Source organism: Mixophyes fleayi, chromosome 1, assembly GCF_038048845.1.
Source record: "Mixophyes fleayi isolate aMixFle1 chromosome 1, aMixFle1.hap1, whole genome shotgun sequence".
In the NCBI taxonomy this organism is placed as follows: domain Eukaryota; kingdom Metazoa; phylum Chordata; class Amphibia; order Anura; family Limnodynastidae; genus Mixophyes; species Mixophyes fleayi.
This window is the reverse complement of record NC_134402.1, coordinates 417,449,058-417,469,131: the sequence shown is the minus strand read 5'-3', so window position 1 is coordinate 417,469,131 and position 20,074 is coordinate 417,449,058. Positions and strand designations below refer to the sequence as shown.

The 20,074-nt window shown below is 38.6% G+C and overlaps 1 protein-coding gene across 2 annotated transcripts in view; it reads right to left on the bottom strand.

Annotated features, from left to right (window-relative positions):
* LOC142099605 (3',5'-cyclic-AMP phosphodiesterase 4D-like) overlaps positions 1-20,074 on the bottom strand; it is a 609,556-nt gene that overhangs the window by 472,549 nt on the left and 116,933 nt on the right. The window contains exon 1 of one of the 2 annotated variants that reach the window (XM_075183234.1): positions 10,268-10,413. The exons of the other annotated variant lie outside the window; for it this stretch is intronic. The gene's annotated coding sequence lies outside the window, so the exon portion shown is untranslated. Of the gene's footprint in view, positions 1-10,267; positions 10,414-20,074 lie in introns of those variants that run through there. 2 annotated transcript variants of the gene reach the window in all.

Here is a 20,074-nt window from a genome sequence, read left to right as displayed (position 1 = left end):
AAAGTGTATTTAGAAAATAGTAAATCATTTTATGTCAAATAAAATAAAAATACCACCATGCAATGCTGGTGGGTTTGGGGAAAACTGCATTGGAGCACTACAACGCTGGGCACCATAGCAAAATTTGGGGCAGGGCCTGGTGATAAGGTCCATCTTCCTGTGTCATCTTCTCTTATGAGCATGTATGGGGACAGGTGCATAAGCAGAGAAGCTGTCGCTTTATGCAACAATGTTTTACTGTATTTTACGTGGACCGTCACAGTTATTTAATGCTTTAGGTGTAATATCTCCAAAAACCAGGGGCCTGATTCATTAAGGAACTTAAATTAAGAAGTTTCTTATTTAAGTCTCCTGGACAAAACCATGTTACACTGCAAGGGGTGCAAATGAGTGTTCTGTTTTGCACATAAGTTAAATACTGACTGTATTTTCATGTAGCACACAAATATCAACTTTAAATTTCAGTGTACAAATAAGCTATCAAGTATTTGTGTGCTACATGACAAAACAGTCAGTATTTAACTTATGTGCAAAACAAAAAACTAATTTGCACCCCTTGCATTGTAACATGGTTTTGTCCAGGAGACTGAAATAAGATACCTCTTCATTTAAGATCCTTAATGATTCAGGCCCCAGATTATTATCCCATAGGGGAGGTAAAAAGGCAAGTGCTGGGAGAATGGCACAGCAAATGGCATAATTTTGGTAGCACCCCTATGGGTGCCATTCTGCTACGACAGTGCCATAATAACTGTGCAAAAATGACGCAATTTTGCGGCTAATTAGCCCCCGCCGCGCCCACTTTACTAGGATGTGGGTGTGATCCGGGAGCAAGATCTGCTCTCCCGTGGTTCTGGGGGAACTTTCCAAAATTGGGAGGCTCCCAGACATTCCAACATTTGTGGTAATGCACTGTTATTTCACTATAACTCCTAATGTTGGCTAGCACACCCCCTACAGGTATTGAAGCCAACAAAATCTTTAGAGACATGCTGCTTAATTCCAGAATAAACCTTCTATTGCAGGCTATTAATCACTTTCCTGTGCTAACAAATCACAGTGAATCTAAATAAACTTTGAGGCTGAACCATTGATCTGTTTGGACTGCTGTACTTACTTAATCAATAGAGTTTAATTCAAACAAGTGGCAAGACAAGCTCCCATTCATGACCAGAATGAGAAAATCTAGCTTCCTGTTCAGCCTAAAGATACACTAGCTAAATGAGAGGAACAAATGAAATAGTTTTATGCAGCATAACTCTACTAAGTGGCTTATGAGCAACATAATGATCCCTGTTATAGTTGGTCTTCCGTGAGCAAATATACATTTATACGTTTTTTTTTGCTCTGTTCAAAACAATTTCAGAATGACAATACATTTAATTAAAACAATCAATCCATGCTCTAAATGGACAATAGGACAGAGTTTTTCTCCATTATACATTTATTTATTCTCTGCAGATGCGTGGAAGAAAAAAATCACAGACAATGCAAAGACCCCATTTTTTTTATTTATCATACCTGGGATATTAGAATTGTTCTGCTTTTAGAAGATTATCCACTCACCTAATTTTTACATTCAAGAATATTAATATTTCTCCGCAAGATAGCACAGAATCCACATTGGAAAAAAATCACAATAGTTTTCCTATTAGCAGACAGGTGGAGTGAGGTTATATGAAACAAACCGTGCGATGTGGCATTAGTTGTATGGCACAACTAGATCACCCAGCAGCATCTTACACACTGCACTCAGTGAGTCAATAGACCTCTATTAGGAATATTATATAAGAGCAATAATAAATAACAACAATAATAATTATTTATAGAACATTTCTCCCAATAGGACTTAAAGCACTTTACATTGAAGAAATTAGCTCAGGATGCAACAGATTCAAGTGAACCATAAGTTAAGCACCTTTTTTAATCAGTTAATGTGTGTCTGGTTTTAGAAGTTGTAGTTTCTACAAAACTAGCCAATCATTGCCATGTGTGTTTGTGTGTGTGTGTGTGTGTGTGTGTGTGTGGTATCACTAGAGGTGCTGGCTGCATTTAAATTATTGAACCAGTTCTAAAATTCGGATGGAATTTGCCAAATTATTTGATCCACTTTCTTTTTTAAAAAAAATAAGGCACCTCACACACCTTTGAGCTGATTCGTGTACTGAGAAATTAAAATATTTAGACTTTTTTTTATGCAAATCTCAAACATGAACCTTGAACATACAAAACAATTGGCTTCATAGTTCAATTAGAAAAAAAAAGTTTAAATATTTTTTTTTTAATTAAATGTTCGAAAACTAATTTGAAGGTGAGCAACAGAAGGTGAACCACAAACTGAAAATTTCAATCTCACAGTTTTAATTGGGGTGTGTAGATGATTTTAGCGCTAGCATCTTTCAAGCCAGTTTACATTTTTTTAACATTTCTAGGTACCACAAAAGTGTATCACTGGAATTGGAAAAATCAATTTAGACTTTATCCATCAAAATGATAAACATGGGCAGTTCATCACCCCCAATAAGGTTATCTGCTTGCCCAGGAATATGTAGGTAAAAGGAAGGTAATTTCAAACATATTAGTCCTACAACATAGCAGGGAGAGCCATATTGTTCAATGAAAAATTGTTGTAAATTAATAGACATGTGAATGTACAACTTTTAATCATTGCTTAATAATTAATTAGTGCCTGTAGTGCTGTACCTGCAATTACCAACTGCCCAAAGCCAGAATCTAGTACTGTACCTGCAATTACTAACTGCATAAAGCCAGGATCTAGTACTGTACTAGCAATTACCAACTGTCTAGAGCTAGAGACTAGCACAGTGCCTGTTGTCACCAACTTCCCGAAGCCAGGATCTAGTACTGTACCTGCAATTACCAACTGCATAAAGCCAGGATCTAGTACTGTACTAGCAATTACCAACTGTCTAGAGCTAGAGACTAGCACAGTGCCTGTTGTCACCAACTTCCCGAAGCCAGGATCTAGTACTGTACCTGCAATTACCAAATGCCTGAAGCCAGGATCTGGTACTGTACCTGCAATTACCAACTGCCTGGAGCCAGGATCTAGTACTGTACCTGCAATTATAAACTGCATGAAGACAGGATCTAGTACTGTACCTGCAATTACCAACTGTCTGGAGCCAGAGACTAGCACAGTGCCTGTTGTCACCAACTTCCCGAAGCCAGGATCTAGTACTGTACCTGCAATTACCAACTGTCTGGAGCTAGAGACTAGCACAGTGCCTGTTGTCACCAACTGCCCGAAGCCAGGATCTAGTACTGTACCTGAAATTACCAACTGCTTGGAGCCAGGATCTAGTACTGTACCTGCAATTACCAACTGCCTGGAGCCAGGATCTAGTACTGTACCTGCAATTACCAACTGCCTTGAGCCAGGATCTAGTACTGTACCTGCAATTACCAACTGCATGAAACCAGGATCTAGTACTGTACATGCAATTACCAACTGTCTGGCGCCAGAGACTAACACAGTGCCTGTTGTCACCAACTGCCCAAAGCCAGTATCTAGTACTGTACCTGAAATTACCAACTGTCTGGAGCCAGAGACTAGCACAGTGCCTATTGTTACCAACTGCCTGGAGCCAGGAACTAGCACATTATTTGTATCCACCACCTGCCTGTAGCCACTGAAGCGCAGTATCTCTGTCCATCTTCAAGTAAATCCATTAACAGCTCCAATTGTTATTCTGCTTATGTATCAAATGTTTCCCTCGCCTCTTAGATTGTAAGCTTGTTTCTGTAACATGTCATGGTTTTTATTAAATTTATATCACTCAATTTGCAGATTACTATGGTGCTTTATAAATAAAAGATAATAAGATAATAAATAATTATTTATCGGCAGCTTTGAGCGTGTGCTTACTTTCTGTTTTGAAAGAAAGGGGAAGAGGAACATTAATGATTTTCCATTGTCACTGGACATGAAAAATGAGATGCAATCAATTTAATAAGCTAATATACTGTGGTTTCTCATGAATAGAGTTGCAGTGCACAAGTGCCTAATTGGGCTACAGGTCACATACAGACTTGGGTAAATAATCCCTACATTGGTATATTGTATTCCATTCAATCACAAACCGAGACTACCAATTTTTACCACCATTTTTTCTGTATCTTTGTGGATGGCTGATGGAACATAGGGAACCCTACAGGGATCAGCTAGGGTGACTTGTCAGCAAGACCTATCCCTCTACTATATAATATTCACGTCTCAAATTATAATATTTAATTTTACTGAAAAAACATTTTTGTTATCCATGTTAATTACATCAGTTAATAAATGGTGGACTTTTCAGTTTCAATCATGAAACTTAATTTGTTCTACTTGATGTCATAAATAATAATTACATTTCATGTAAATTAACCTGCAGAAATGATCATATGTACTTGACACGCAAAATTGTAAAGCACATCTAATTATGTGTATGAGATCTAGCAACCAGGCAAATGCCATCAATTCAGACTTTTGCATGAAGAAAATTATCTTTTAAAAAATTAACTCCCTTCATTTTGCAGCTACAAAAACTTGCTGCCTAAAACAACTGCCTCGGATTCTCTCATTATGTACATGCCTCCGATGAAAACCAGCTTCGAGAGAGCAGAGGTTTCAAAAAGACCCACATTCCATCTTAGAACTCCTGCTACATACTAGGAGCATGTTCAGTTTTCAGTGTGACAATGATGTCATGGGTACCTAATATACAGTACAATACCTCTTAACATTTTTTTAAAAAAAGCAAAATAAGGCAGAAATATGCCTCTCCCATGATAGGCCTGTCCAAATCACACTCAGATTATTGTTATTTTGGGGTTTGAAAATCATGACAGTCCCACCAAAATAGGAACTATTGGCAGGTATGCAGTAATTTACATACCTTTGTAATCTGTCTAATGTTATCATGTGTTCCAAGGATGTTTAGATTACTAGAATTCAGACTTCTGATGAATCTGAATTAATACAATGATTGAGAATAGGTTCATATACCCAGGATTCAATGCAGGGCTTAGAAAAAACTAATGGATTTTAGCAACGGTGACCATTTTAGCACACAGGAGACTAAAATTACAGATATCATTTCATAATTTAAGGCCCTTCTCCTAAACTTTTATATTAAAATTTGGTTTGATATTTATCAGAAACTTTTGCAAAATGATTCAATATCCTAAAATATGGATTCAGTGCTCTTCGTTTTAATTGACATGTACAAGAAAGGATTTTCTATGTAGAAAAATATAAAAAAAGGAGGCCTACAAGGGAGACAAAGGGAAAGAAGACCTGATCATAATTTTGGTGTATCTGTTTTTAGGTTCATTTGACTGAGGGGAACTATTGATAACCCCATCAGAACCAAGTAACACCGGCTATCACATAAGCATGAGGATAGTGGTTTATCAAGTATCACTCACCCTCCGTCGATTAGAAGGAGCATAAAGTCAATCCCAGTTAGACACTGAGTGATTCACTATAACTGGTTCACCCTCTGCTTATATAGCAGGACCCCAGTCATGTAGCCAGGAGGCAAAACCAGGGCATGTCCATCTGTGATTGTAGCCGTTGTCTGGAAAATGGCTTGGATCTGTACCGCAGGGAGAGGCAGCTCAAGTGTGAATCATTTACTTCACACCTGGGAAAAGGTTGCCTGGTGGGAATTTTTGGATTTGTCCACTTCCCACACCAACTCTGTTGCCATGTATCTCTCCTCTACCTGCCACCCCCCTTTCCCCCCCCCCATTTCATTCTTCAGGGCCATTACATTCCTTAGTCCATTTTTAAAAGTGTCCCCATATGCCTTCACAATTTTCATTGCCAAATACAAGGACCAACTAGGAAAAAGATATAAACATTGGAGTAATTTTATCAGACATGATGAAATAGAGGTAACAAATTAAGGGCCTGAGTCGTTAAGGAGAGCAAGTAAAAAAAAAGTAGCAAATGTTCTCCGGGACAATACATGCAACGATACAAGGGATGCAAATTAGTTTATTCTTTTGCACATAAGTTAAATACTGGCTGTTTCATGTAGCACACAAATACTTGATAGCTTTATTTTTACACTGAAATTTAAAGCTGATCTAAGACATGCCCTACCTCAACTATAAATCTATCCCCAAATTTAAAATTTACCTCCCCCTCCAATGCAACATGGTTTTGCCAAGATGCAAAGTTACCCCTTTTTTATGCTTTGATCTCCTTAAGGACTCAGGCCCTAAATTATTAAATAAGTTATTTAATCACAGCACTAAATATAAAGCAGTCACTGACTTTCAATCCATCTACTAGGACAAACTTCCTTGTCCAGGTACTAGAATGAAAAAAATGGTCTGAAAATCCTATTAACAAATTATAGCTCTGTCAGAATTCCAAGTAACACAAAACTATTTGGACTTTTATTCTGTATCTCTACCAGAATGCCTAATGGTTCACATGACTCCCACATCATAGACCATACTGTGCCGTTTCCTGAAATCTCTAGATGATAAAGATTAGTGTGGAATTGAAGAAGCTGTTCAATTTAACTTTTTAATTTGTAGAGATTTTGTATCATGTTTGGTTTAAAATTGATAGTGCATTTCTTTCTAGAGCTAGAAAATTGAATTAAGAAATATTTAAAACGAATGTTTAATGGTGCAGCAATGTTTTCTTCCAAATTAAATACATAACAGAAGAAAGGGAGTGGTCATGTTAATAAGGGACAAGACATAAATTGATTTCCCATGATGTTTTTAGTGTAATTCATCCAAAGTATGTTTCTCCGATGGTTTTCCAATGTCTGCCAAGTGCTACCATAGCAAAAATCCACCAAGGGAGTAAATACACCTGTGCGTGCATGAAAGCAGTTCCACTGCCTTTTTCTGCTCTTTGTCTTTGCATTAGCTGTCTATTCATCCCCAGGCCTCCATCGCAGTCACATCAGAGCCACCATAGTGGGCAGTGAGAGTGATCGCTTTCACCAAGCCCTGCTCTGAAAAGTCCATCTTCAAGTACCTAAATCAATGTCAGGCCAACAACCTTGGCCCCAATTGAGTTGAACTGTCTCAAATACATGGTCATTTCTAGGAAGATAAAAGAGCATGTCCAGTCAGGGATCAAGAGATTTTGGGTAAGCCACAGCTGGGAATCAAGGCTTCTGGGTGGCTGATTCAGATTAGAAGAATTGTGGACCACAAGAGACAGTTAGTGATTGCACTGTCAATTCTATTGGATCCAGGTAGCCAGCATAGGCATGCCAAAACCAGAGAGATTCTAGGGTCCGATGCTGCCTGATATTTGGAGGAGTACAAAGCTGTAGAAGCATTAGACCACTAGATTGCCATTTTGCATCTTTTGCAAGTTTGAGTTCCAGGAAGGGACTAAAAGCAAGTTTTATCACGTGCCTGTTGTTTGTTAAACTTATATGTATCTTGTCAGGATCCTTGCTAATATAATCCCTGATCAATGCTTCATCGAAGGCCTTACCTGCATGTTGCATGCATCTTGGTTTGCACGCTTGGGTCAAGTCCTCCATTCTCTGTTGCTCTTAATGGAGGTTGTGGTTGTTACAAGACCATAGGTGAGACTGGAACTTTGAACCTTTTTGGGTAATGTCTTCCAAGGCAAAGCAATAATGCCTTTTCTCAATCGCTATATTTCCCACACATCATCAACAAGCAACCAACTCTCCTTGGCAAGGCCACATGTTAGCTGTCAGTTTATCGAGCTTTGTTTCCTTAAATCATCTAGATATTCTCTATTGGATGGGTTACTCATGTTTAGGACTAGCATTTGCTGCCAATTCTTCTGAATCGTATCATATGGCATTGGCAAACAATTCTTCTGGCTCTTATATCATGGCTATATTCTGGTTTACTTTTCTGTCTCATATTACAAAATGATTGGCCCTATAAAAAAAATCCATCTATACAAGTACTGTGAATGCGATTTTGTTCAAGACTTCATTATATATGATGCTATTCTAAACTGACCCTTGGGTTAACTTACTTGTAGCATCACATTTATGTATTAAACAGTTTAGTTACAATGATTTGTTTTGGTGGACCCTTAAATGGTTTGTTCTAACTCCCCTCATTAAAGTCAATTATTTTATTTATCAACAATATATTGTATAATATTGTACTTCCATTGTTTTTGCTTGTAAAAGGTAAAACATAAATAAATTAAAATCTATGTAAATAGTAAAAAAAAAATAGAGAGAGAGAAAGGCATAACTGAGCTGTGATTTCGTATACTTTGCAGGGTAGTATTATACCATTATGGACCATCAATTTGGATTAAGAATAAAAAATGTTCCTGGAGGTGGCGGTGGGAAGTTGTGCTCATGAGCAAAACAAACACAATTTTATGTTGCGCTGCTCACAGTAAATTACTGTAATATTATTTTGACTTTCAAGCATACTTTGCATAATTGTGCAACAGTGACAGTGGTGGCAGACAGAAGATTATATTTTCTAGGTGTGATTATGTCAACATATGCCTTGAGTCCAAGAGCCCGTTCCCCAGACATATTAAAGAAATAATTATAAGACTGCAAATAGCGGAAAAAAAATATCTCTGTTATAAAAGGGATATAGGAAAATAAACAGTCATTGATTCTTGCTTGTATTAAGATATTCCACCAAATGAAACAGGAAGTTCGCTCAGTGGGGATTATTTTTTAGTTGGGACTAATAAAAATGTTCTTAAGTTGCTCTTTATTTGAACATAGAACAAATTTGTAGGGTTTATTATTTTATAAACGCTTCACTAGACCACTATTGTGAGCTGTGGATGAGTCTGTAAGCATCAATAACAGGTCGGTTGATAAATCTTACCATTAATTATAGTGTTAATTTACCCAAACACATATTAACCCAGACTTTGTTTCTTTAAGCCACACTTTCACAGATACTTTGTGCAGTTCTTCCACATACATAGAAACATTCATAGAAGGTTAGTTTCTATTTAAAATCTCTGGGGCTAATGAGGAATTGGATGTATCTGCATTTAAAAAAAAAAAAAAGTTCAAATCAAATGCATGTCAAAATAGTGTATTTACGCCCATATGAAGAAATGGAGATTGAGCTCTGCAGCGGTAACATATGCACCAGTTTTCAGGCGTTTTGATCAGCCAATCAGAAAAGGCGAACTGGTGGTGGCGACCGCCATCATCATCATCAGTGTGTATTTGCACCTGCCCTCAGGCACCCAGAAGTGTTACGGCTACTGGCCGGTGGTAGTCATTTACCGACTACCACCAGCCCGATACTTCTTACCGCAACATGGATTACCCGACCGGCACCTTTCCTACATCATTGTGAAGCCGAATGTTTATTATACTGATTTAGAAGAATTGCGATCACATAACAAAGCGGCAGCTGTAAATGATGTAAGTTTTAAAACTGACAGCATTATTTGTGGGCTTAAAGGGATTACTTAAGGAGGCGTGGGGTCCACAATGTATTTTAGTAATGGTTTTCAATTATAGAGGCAGCGCCTCCTTAAATGATCCCTGTAAGCCCACTAATAATGCTGTCGGTTTTAAAACTTACGTCATTTACAGCTTCCGCTTTGTTATGTGATCGCAATTCTTCCAAATCAGTATAATAAACATTCGTATCACAGTGATGTAGGAAAGGTGCGTTTATCAGCCTCGCTTTAACGTACCACACCCCTACTGGCAGGTATATCTGCGTCTCTGCGCGGGACTGCCTCAGTTTGCAATTACGCGAATGCGCCCTTACTGTACTCTATGTTTGCACGCTCAATCCCACTCCGTTCCGTTACAACAATTGTACGGAGATGCAAATACCAACTCTGCATATAGACATAGGCATAAACAGTACAAATTTGCATATTTTAAGCTAAATAAGTGGGTGTGCACCCAAATCAGCATAAGCCCCTATATGCTCAACATGTAACTCTGACCAAATAAACACACAGCATTTATAATGAATCTCAATTAAACATAGTTTAAATTCAGCTCTTCATCCCTTGCATCTAGAGATCATAATTTGTTTATGCAGAGTATATCCCGAGTGCAGTATTTGCTTTCTATTTGGTCCAGTAAACATTAAAGTGGGAATATATATACAAATAAGAAAAAGAAGTCTGTCTAAATAGAATCCTGAATTTTTAAAAAGATCAGTGATGAGAGCATTGAAGTACAAATAATTCATATTCCACTTAGAATTTTAAACACGTAAAACCAAGTCAAACACACAAAGTACAGCTCACTGTCACAATCAGACGTTACTGTACATGTACCTTTTGAGGGGTCAGCTTTTCAGAAATGCTCTCCCCGGATCCAGGATAGAAGAGCCCATGGAGTCGTCGTGCAAGACTCTGAAGCTTGTAACACTAACAGACAAGTGTTTCTGCGATTAAATTGTTTAGTGTGCTGGGAATCTAAACTGCAGTTATGCCCGCTGAGTTCATTTCCTCTCCAATAAAGGTTATTATGCGGAGGAGAATAAGTGAAACTAAATTGGTTTAGTTGACCTCCCCTGTAACTGAAATGGTTCTTTATTGTCACATAGGATCCTGCCAGAAGTTATCCTTGCCAATAGCATTGGTGCCTGTGTATTGTCACTGTTTGCAAATGACTGATTTTCTGGTTCATGCACACCATTAACCCCGACATAGAAATATAATCACTTTAAAATCAGCAAGCTAAAAACTTTCAAGATAATTCCTAAAAAGGCCTGTATGAAACTAACAAAATATAAAAGCAAATGAGCTCTGTCCGCCTTTATCTTTTGTTGCGTACGTATTTAATGGGGGTCCAGGCCGCTTTACGGATGCTGTTTCTGACTACACACCCAGTGCTTTAAAACAAACTTTTGTCAGTATGAAGTGAAGTAGCGTTGGTATATATATATATGTATATATATATATATATATATATATATATATATATATGTACAGTATGTGTATATATACACAATGCTGCGGGAGGTGGCAAGCGTGTCGTCGTTCCTCCTCAGACTATGACTAAAATGTCCGCAGCCAGGTTATACCTGTGTCTTTTCCAGTCATTGGAATCTGGAGGAATACAAACCTTTGTCACAGCTGAATTGTTGGTCATATATCGGCTAAATCCTTGATGGCTGAAGATTGACTACATCCTCACGGTATACAGGATATCCCTCCAGAGAAGCCATAACACTATTTGTGTCTGGTACGCATATCTCTGCACTAGTGTGACCTGTTTATATATTTTTTGCACTTTGTTTAATGGGACTATCTTGACTGCCACGTGGCTCTGTGTCATTTCCTATCATTTCTGCTATTTTATCCACTTCAGATACTGGGGATACCCACATGGTGGAGAGCTTTGGCTCATTTCACTCTGGTGAATAGGTTCCTTTCCTGGATTCATTTATTGGCTCCATTTATATACTGTATTACACTATTGTGCGCCTCCTCTTCCATCTTTTTTAGATATATATATATATATATATATACATATGTATGTGTGTATATAATATATATATATATATATACATATATACACACACACACGTACACACATACATATATATATACATATATATATATATATGTACATACATACATACATACACACACAGATATATATTTATATATGTATTATAGTCGAAAAGGAAGCGTCGGCCATTAAGTGGGCATTAAGCACCCTAAGATATTGCCTCTTGGGCAGACAGTTTAAACTAGTGAAGGATAATACCCCGTTAAAATGGACGTGTGCAAATAAAAGCCTGAATACCCGGGTTACAAGATGGGTTTTAGCGTTGCAAAATTTTAAGCTCATGGTTGAACATAGGTCCGGTACACAATTAGTCAACGCAGATGCGTTGTCCCGGGTCTTTTGCTTAAGAGCTACAAGTGTTCCTCCAGAGGTCGAAACAGGGGAGAGGGGGTGACAAAAACACTGGAATAGTATTTATGGACAGGCAGGGTCGCACGGAGGATTGTCGAGAAGGGTGTTTCTCCCCGTTGACCCCCAAAAAAACCCAAAAAACCGAGAGAGAGCTGCTGCGCATGCGCTCCGTTTCGCCAGCACTGTCCTATACAGCAGCCGCGGCGCTGTCTAAGAAGCGTCTGCGGCGGTGCTATATACTATACAGCACCGCCGCAGACGCTTCTCTTACAGCGCCGCTGCTGCTGTATAGGACAGTGGCCACTTAGTTAGCGCAGGGAGGGGTTTCTAGAGACTCAGAAACCCCCCCTGCGTGCGCCACTGACAGGTATGTTTGTCCCAGATTTCTGACCTACATGTTTTAAAAAGCCCAGGGAAGGAGCTTCCCAAACGAGTGTTTTCAACTTTAGGGTATAGATGGTAAAGGTCCCTGGGGTGTAAAAGGAGAGAAGGGTGGGCTCCATTTACAAGGCAAAGTCCGGGTCTTCTGTTCTGCCAGACTGGTTAAGGGTTGCACCTGTAAGGTGTGTTTTAAAAGGATGTAGGTTTGTAAATCTGTGTCTCTCTGTTCTGCCTGGGGAAAGAGACTGCAGGGTCTCTATAGGAGATAGCCTGTTATCTATTGGGAGTAAAACTATATGTGCTGGAACTTCTTATGTTTTGTCTAGATAGTCTGGAACAACATGTGTTTAGTTAGCCCAAGACAGGCAAGATATTTATTTTGAAGTTTTCTTTACATGTTTCTGCTTAATAAAACTGGCCAATTGTACCAAAACCTTGGACTCATGTGACATCTCTGCTGCTGTACACACCATCTACCCCAGAAGATTGCACCTGTTCCCCTAACCTGGTTACAATATATACATATACACACTCACATGCATGCATACATATAAATAATGTTCCGGATAACACTGTTGCTGTTTTGACATGGATGGCATTTGCTACGGGGGCCCAACAGCTGCGGCACCCTTCTGAGCCCTACCTAGCTGCCAGGTCCCAAATAAGTGTCAGCCGTTCTGCTCTGGAGCCCTTCCCTCTGCTGCGTCAGCAGAGAGCTTAATGATCTCCTTGCTGTATAATCGCTGACACCGTATGGAATTTGAAGCCCTAAAATACCATGCATGTAACCTGCCATTCTCAGGCTCTGAAATTATATTTCTCCCTGAGCAGGACATGAAGTGCGCAGTGGCACATGGGGAAGAGGCATCTGGTAGCTCAGTAAGGCGGCGGGTCTTTGACTACTTAATAACCTTAGAAAAGTTTTAGATTGAGCCCCCAAAGTTCTAGTTACACCACTGTGTGTGTATATATATATATATATATATATATATATATATATATATATATTAAAGAGTAAATGGTAGGTCAGATATTCATTATTTACTATAGGTTAATTTAATGTGTATGTAAAAACTTACACTGAAAATTAGTTAGAACTGTATGTTGCTTATTTAGCTTACAAATGACATTTTATGCAGTCTAGTAAAACTTGTGCCCCTAGTGGTCAAATAATCATGAAAAAACAGTAAGTTCCTCATTTGGCTCTGGCAAAATAACAAAGAATCTTTCACTTCGCTAGGGGAGTATTCCAAACAAAAACAAGGACAAAAACAACAGTTTAAAGTGCTGAATCACACAGTGGGTGTAGCCAACATCTGTTAATTAGGAACTGCTAACATCTTGAATATATAATAGTATATAATAGCAAATAGTAAGAAAAAAAAGAGATGGAATAACATCACTAATAGCAATTACTCTCAGTGAGTGCTCTGTAGATCAAGACGTATGTGCAGACACTATATAGAGAATATAAAATGATAAATAATCAATCCAACAGTGTTACTAAAATAGAGACGAACTGTTAAAAATATCTGGAAAGTGATCATGTATAAATATCAAGCAAACAACCAAATCACCATTAAACATTAACCACATGTCATAATATCTAATGGACAAATAGCTAAACATGTCAATGTGTTTTACCATTGTTATGGAAATTTCCAACATTTAACCCTTAAAAAAATAGCCAGATACAACTTATGCACCTTTAGTTTAGCTAAACAGTTAGCATATATGATGTGCTCGATACCACTCTACCTCTCCTAATATGGAACGTCCTTATAGAATGTATGGATGTTAATTGTAGTGAACCAAAGTAGAATTGAGCTGTCTGAAGCACAGAATAGTGCTAGACAGTGAATTACATATTCCAAAGTCTCACCATTCAACTGGTTGTTGGAAATGTTTTTCTCTCACTTAATGGATGAGTGGAGAGGGTAAAGATAGTCTGACCATGTCCAAATTTATTAGAAATAAATTAACCCGACGCGTTTCTTCACTGGGTTTATTTTATCAGAGACATAGCAAACTTATACAGCAATCATTTAAAAAGAAACATTACCTTCCTTTATGATATTTTATTTTTTATTTGCACATGTCCCCAGAGTACTTTTATTATTATGGGCTGTGACACAGCTGTAGAATGTAAAAGATGTAGAAGGTGCTTTGTATTCTGAAAACACATATCTAGTTACACCAGGGCCACTTTTATGCAAGGGCCTGAATTACAAGCTAAAAGTGCGTGTTGTGTATTTTGCATAAATGGACTTTAGTTACTCGCAGACAAGCCCCTGGTCCTGTCATTCACAGTGTGACTCTTCTAGGAGCAAGTTATTCGTCATCTTTGAGGGTTTTTTATTTTTTAGCTATTGGATTGTCATAGAAGAAAGGAGAAGATTCAAAGGAAGATGTAAGAAGAAGAAAGAAGTACAACCCTAAGGAATACAATAAAGTGAAGAATGAGGGATTGGATATTATTTCTTCAAGTTAAGGGACTTTTAGTATGGATTGTGGTTTGTTTGTTTTAGTACTTTACTATGTGGCACTATAACACTCATTGGGCCCTGGATACCACGGCATTCTGGCATTTGTACCAGCCCCAGTATGCTCTTGCAGCCATGGGTATGCTGGCACTTGAGGTTCTATAAGCACCAGCAGCATGTCCAAGCAGCTTCTGGCTGCCCGGGCTTGGTGGGACCAGTAATGCCACATATTAAAATACTATTTGTTTACATTTTATAATAATTACTACAACACCCACTGCCCAAGGGTGTTGGTATATGCCCCACTGCTATCAGCAGAGTGCTGTTTTATATATTGGTGGGAGCCACAGTATTTGAGTCTGGGTCCAACTACGACAGTGTATGCAGAAGCTTCTACTGACAGTATAAACATAGAAAGCAATTTATGCCAAACACTCCCTTTTTTATTTTAAATGTTATTTTTTTGTGCTACACTGTGAGTATTAACGTGTGTCATACAGAACTTCATATTTAATGTGTATACGCTTAATGCCTAGGGCAGCATTTCAATACACATCTCAGCACAGAGTGTTTTTTCTGATTTTTAAAACTACTTTCATGAATACATACGTTTACAGAGGTAACAAAAATAGCTAAATACATTTAGCTTATGATAAATGAGATTGCATAAAACAATGAAAACCTTTCATTCAGGCATAACATGTATCGAGGAAGGTTCGTTTAACATACATTTATATATTAGTGGTGTTGAAGAGTTAAAAAAAAGGGTCTGTTTTCTGCAAGCTAAAATATGTTGTAGAATGAAGACGAACAAACAAGGAAATTGTATTAATGCAGATATACTACACACAGATATAAATATACAGTTCCCTCAGCACCCATTTATGACCCTAACCGATTGTGACAAAGCACTGAGGCAAAAAGCATACAAATACTGACTTAATATCGCTAAAAATGGAAAATGTATCATGTTAGCGAGTCCTACACACGAAAAATAGTAACACGAGCTTTAGAGGAGAAAAACAAGTCATTTTCACCCTCTTCCTTTATTTGATATACAATGGTTGATTTGTTGAACAGCTCAGGAAATAACTGTAGCAACGTCTGCTATTACAGATAGTGGTGTGCTACCGACAGATGTAACGACTTACAAACCAGCCCAAGGACAAACCTTTGCTAAAGAGGATGTGATATCAGACTGGAACATAATTTTCCTTTCTTTAAAAGTAAATTCCCAAATATTGTGAACTTTTCAAGCATAAATGACACATTAAGAAGCTATTTAAGCTGCAGGGTGAGTGATTGATCTATCGGATACTGAGACAGGAGTCTCCGGCAGTGGGTTTTGGAGGGCAGCAAAAATAGGGAATTGCAAATAGTCTTGTTTCCTACTCTAAACTAATGATATCTACCTTGTAGGTAGTTGAAACTATGATTATCTTTGTTTTGTATTGTATACTACACTAGTGTTAGGGATTAGATGATGATAGGTCAGTTTTACATCAGAGTGGCAGAGTGACCTGTCACAATAGAGAGTCAGGCGCATAATCTAGTTGTGAACAGACATCAGACTTCTAGAGAGAGAAAGAACGATGCATCACCTGTCAGTAACAATATCTCTCCATCGTATTGTATCTGTTCTGTTTTTTTCGCTTCTTAACTGAAATGTCACTCATCTTCCATCGTCAGCCCATCTATCAGTATATCTACAAACAACTCTCACCGTGTCTGATTAATCTTTTACAGATGGCTTTCTGTCACATTTATGGCTTACAATTTATCTCACCATTTCTTCACCTAATATATTTATATCATTTCTGCTGCTACACTCCCAGACCAGAAACACAATAACATCAGACAGGGTCCAAGATCTAACATCTTTCTGAGCATTAATAACTTTTAGGTTTGCTATGTTTTATAAGATACTTACTTGAAGGGATTTATTGAATGTTGGATCAATTGCATGCAAGATGCAGTAGAGCTGTGCAGCAATAAAACTGCCCTGATTGGTACTCAAGTTATGTAGTAGACCGTGAGGAGTGTACATCCCAGTGGCTGCTTTGCCAATCACCTAGGCAGATGGTTGCAACCAATTCTCAATTTATTCACTCAATGGCAATACAGGTGGGTAGATAAACAGTCACCAGGCAGATGAATCCTTACAAGCACAACGTACACATGTGACGGAATTTCCCAATCATTAATCCACACCAATACAGTCCCAAGGCCACAGTGGCAGATCCAGGGGGGGACGATCGGGGCAATCGCCCCCCCCTAGCAGGGACTTGCTGCCGGCAGCTGCACACTATGTGCAGGTCCGCTCAGCAGTGACAGTGTGCTGCCCGGCTGCTCTGATTGTGTTACTGTGCAGCCGACGGCAGCCTTAAAAGGCAGAAAGGGGGCGGGGCCTAAATCGCCCGTGGTAGAAAATCTTTCTAGATCCGCCCCTGCAAGGCCAAGATTATATGCCCTTTATTATTCCTATGGTGATGGAGCTAAAGTGAGGGGGGATTAGGGTGGTAGCTCGATTGTAATAGGTGCCAAGATGATAGTGCTAATCCTGGAGGGTCCTCCCACTGGTGGATGGGGATCGTTGGTTCCCTGTGGAGAAGATGCCTAGGAGTCTGGAAAACTTCCGCGCCCCCATTGTCTTCAATTTTAACCAAATTAACCTAAAATATTCATAAACTGAATCCCCTTCAACAGTGCACCTTGGGTGGACGCCCCTCCCACATAGCCCTAGTTGGAGTCCGGCCCAGGGTATTATTATACAACGACCTTGTTGGCCAGATGACATGTTTGATCATATTGTGTTTGTATACGTTCATTGTTTAGCCCAGACATCTTGTTCTGTCTTATCCATGATTAACTGCTCCACCTGGCGACATTTAAGGATATATCTGTCTAACATTTAACAAGTAGCATACATACGCATGGAATATAATAACGGGTAAGGAAAACAATAAATAAAAACATTTAAAAACACTCAAATTCACACACGTATTAAGCTCAGCCCCGGTGCGCTCTCATCAAGTTAAGCTGAGCCGTATTTTAAGATAAAATATAGAAGAAGTCAGCTGGACATTGGAGTGACATTTTTACCGTTTTCACCATGCACATCTTTAGGAGTGTTATTATTTGCCTTGTTACTCTGTGTGCATATTACCCTGCAGTACCTGTGATTCTCCAGAGGAGCTGCTGTTCGGCTGTTCCTACTATCAGGGGTTAACTAGCACTGCTAGTTACTTATCCACACCTGTCTGTGGCTTGCCATTACCAGAATCCTTTGCTGGTCATTGAAGTTCCATGTGTCTCTGTTTCTGGTTTCAGTTGTTATTTGCTGCATTTCATTATTATTTACCTGTTTGCCAAGATCTGGAAATCCGTTGTTTCATTCAGCTTGAACTCTTTACTGTTTATTTGGACTTCCCTGGACTATACCTTTACTGCAATAAACAGTTTAAACGTTTATATCATGTGTCTGGCTCCATGGCTGTAATCAAGGAATTGGTTTTGAACAGAACCATAACAAGGCGGAGCTGTAAATCCACATAAGATATAACATCTGCTATTAAGGAGTAGTTACAAGGGCTGAGAATTAGGGACACACGTTGAAATGAGTGTTGCTGACATAATTTTACCAACAAAAAGTAAGGAGGGTATTCAATTGACGGCGGGATCGCCGAAAATCCCGCGCTCTAAAAATATTTTTCGAGCGCGGGCTTTGCGGCGATCCCGCCGTCAATTGAGTATGCCCCTAAGGGTCCAATTTTTTTGTGGTTAAAATTTCATACGGATTTCAACCTCATGTAAATCTGCAGAATGTTCTTACATTTCTCTGCAAGGCTTTTATTAACCACAGTTTGTTAATAAGGTCTACAGTGGACCTGTTACCTAAACACAATAGAGGAAGCCATTGTGTGCGCTTAACTAATATCCATTCACTTCTTGCTTCAATGATTTTATTAGTAAACGGATTGAACAGGATGAATATTGGTTCATCCCACTGCGGCAGTATCCACTGTCAGGTCACCTTTACGGAGGTTACACTCCTACTTTCAGTTCTCAGCTAATCAACAGTTTTTAATCCCATGAACCTCTATCCAGCACGGTGGCTAAGTGGTTAGTACTTCTGCCTCACAGCGCTGGGGTCATGAGTTCAATTCCCGACCCGACCAGATAAGGCATCTGTGTGGAGTTTGTATGTTCTCCCCGTGTTTGTGTGGGTTTCCTCTGGGTGTCTCTGTGTGTGTGTGTGTGTATGTTAGGGAATTTAGACTGTAAGCTCCAATGGGGCAGGGACTGATGTGTATGAGTTCTCTGTACAGCGCTGCGGAATCAGTGGCGCTATATAAATAAATGATGATGATGATGATCCAAGCTATGCTACAGTATTAATTATGTGCCAGAAATTCGCAGGATTCACAATTATTACCCACATCTACCCTCTCACAGGCACACACAAGTGTGTGACCATAATGTGCTTCATTTACTTGAATATAACAGGACAAACTTCACTGTGAAAATGAGAGTGGTTTTGTCAATATGTGGGGAATTGTAGTATCTTGCCTTGATATTACTCACATATAAACAGGATTATTTGATTTTATTGCAATTTACCTAATTTTGCCTTTTAGTAGGTTTGTTATGGTTTTCCAAACATCTAATTTTTCTCAATATTTGCCTCACATAGAATATAGACAATAAAAAATAAAAAAAATAAAAAAAAATATAAACATTTAGGGCCTGATTCATTAGTGATCTTATCTTGTGCAAAAGTTAAGATGCTTATTTTAAGAAGAAACAGGGAGATAAGAGTAAAGTTAAGATGGATTTTCATCTTAACTTCAGAAATTCTTCACTTACGCAGTGGATTTTGCTTCTTATCTCCCTTCTCTGAGCATGCACAGAGTGGATTTGCTTAAGATAAGCAAAAAACGGCAGATAAGATCACTAATGAATCAGGCCCTTAATTTTTATACTCACTCTCAGGGTGGGGCAACCTTACATCTCATCATATTTTGGCAAAATAGTAACAGTGCAAATGTATCTGTCTGCACCCACCCAGTTCCTATTATTGTAATTCAAAGCACTTCCTTGACAACCAGGTAATACACCAAATGTTTTTATTTTTACAATGATGCTTTTTACTGTCTGAGCTGTGTTACATGGGAAAGCCCTGGAGGTTATCTGTGAAATATGCAGGGGCCTTCACAGCATGAGCTCACTGGGAATCTGCAACAGTAATAAAATTGTCATTGTCTGAACAATGAATACAAATAGCAGCAGCGATGGAACAAGTGATACTTTTGCTTTGAAAGAAATGGTTCATTTACGCTTTCTATAATT